Source organism: Otolemur garnettii, unplaced genomic scaffold (genome assembly GCF_000181295.1).
Source record: "Otolemur garnettii isolate 467f Iridium unplaced genomic scaffold, OtoGar3 scaffold00025, whole genome shotgun sequence".
NCBI lineage: Eukaryota > Metazoa > Chordata > Mammalia > Primates > Galagidae > Otolemur > Otolemur garnettii.
In genome coordinates, this window is record NW_003852420.1 from 17668048 (window position 1) to 17669463 (window position 1416).

The 1416-nt window shown below is 45.8% G+C and overlaps 1 pseudogene; it reads right to left on the reverse strand.

Moving 5' to 3' along the window:
• LOC100961208 overlaps positions 1-1004 on the reverse strand; it is an 8700-nt pseudogene extending 7696 nt beyond the window's left edge.
• Between the last annotated feature and the right edge of the window lie 412 nt (positions 1005-1416).

Sequence of the window (1416 nt, forward strand, 5' to 3'; positions counted from 1 at the left end):
TGGAGGTTGCTGTGAGCTGTAATGCCATGGCACTCTGCCCAGGGGGACAGCTTGAGGCTCTGTCTCAAAAAAAAAAAAAAGAAAGAAAAAAAAAATAACAACTCCTGGGCTTAAGCGATTCTCTTGCCTCAACCTCTCAAGTAGCTGGGACTATAGGCGCCCGCTACAACACCTGGCTATTTTTTGATTGTAGTTGTCATGAACCTCCAGCTCTGGTGTACTTGAGCTTGAGGTGCCAAGCCTCTAGCCACTTGAGCTACAGGTGCCAAGCCTGAAGGATTTTTTTTGGGGGGGGAGGCAGGGCTGGGTTTGAACCCACCACCTCCCACATATGGGACCGGCACCCTCCCCATTTGAGCCACAGACACTGCCCTGAAGGATCTTTTTCAATCAGCATTTTCACCACCATACCGAGAGTTTCACAGTCTTGTCAGTAAACCCGTTCAATCTCTTTGGTTTTTGATGCTACTGCTTTAGAGTGACTGGTTAGCTGACCATCTACAAATAACTATATGCCATCTGCGTTTGTTTGCCTTAGGTTCTTTTGGCTGGTCAATGAACAATGGTGCTGTGGATCCCACCTCATACTCAGAAATTTCAGGCAAGTGACTTTCATCTGACTTCTCTAGCTTATCAGCAGCCAACTTGCTTGTAGCCTCAGCAAATTCTTTTTCAGTTAGCCTACTAAGTTTGTCTAATGCCTTTAATGATGAAACTGCTGAAGAACTCGAGGATGAAGTATCTCTTGATATTTTCAAAGATTGTACAGGCCTCTCCTTATTTCTATGTTGAGACGGATGAAAAAAGTATGGTTTGCTTCTTTCTGGAAAGTAGCTTCTACTACTGACACTGGAGCCAGATCTGCTGTGTGGAGAATCCTTCTGGCCTACAGATGATTCTCTGAAGAACAAATTGTTCCTTTTATGAGAAGACCGGTCTCTCCCATAATGGGAAGAGTAGAAACCTTTTCTTCTAAAGCCGTCTCTCATGTGCTATGGCGTCACAGCTTCCAGCCTTCCAGGCTGTCAGCTTGCAGAATGATCATCTCTTGCCCATCTGTAACCAGATTCATCACCTCTGTCAGGTTGACCACTTCTTTGATCATGAGAAAAACTGCCGCCCTTGACATAGTCTCAGTAATCAACATGACTGTACTATCTACAGCAGTAGCTTCCTTTACCAGAACTGTTTAGCAGTGGTGATTTCTTTGGCACAATATTAACTACTCAATGGTAGCCATCACTGGGGTGGTTTCAAGGAGGTGCTCATTCTCTTGAAAGTCTTTCATAGTCAGCTAGGCGCCTGTGGCTCAAGTGGCTAAGGCGCCAGCCACATACACCTAAGGTGGTGGGTTCGAATCGAGCCTGGGCCCGCCACCAAACAACAATGATGGCTGCAACCAAAAAATAGCCAGGC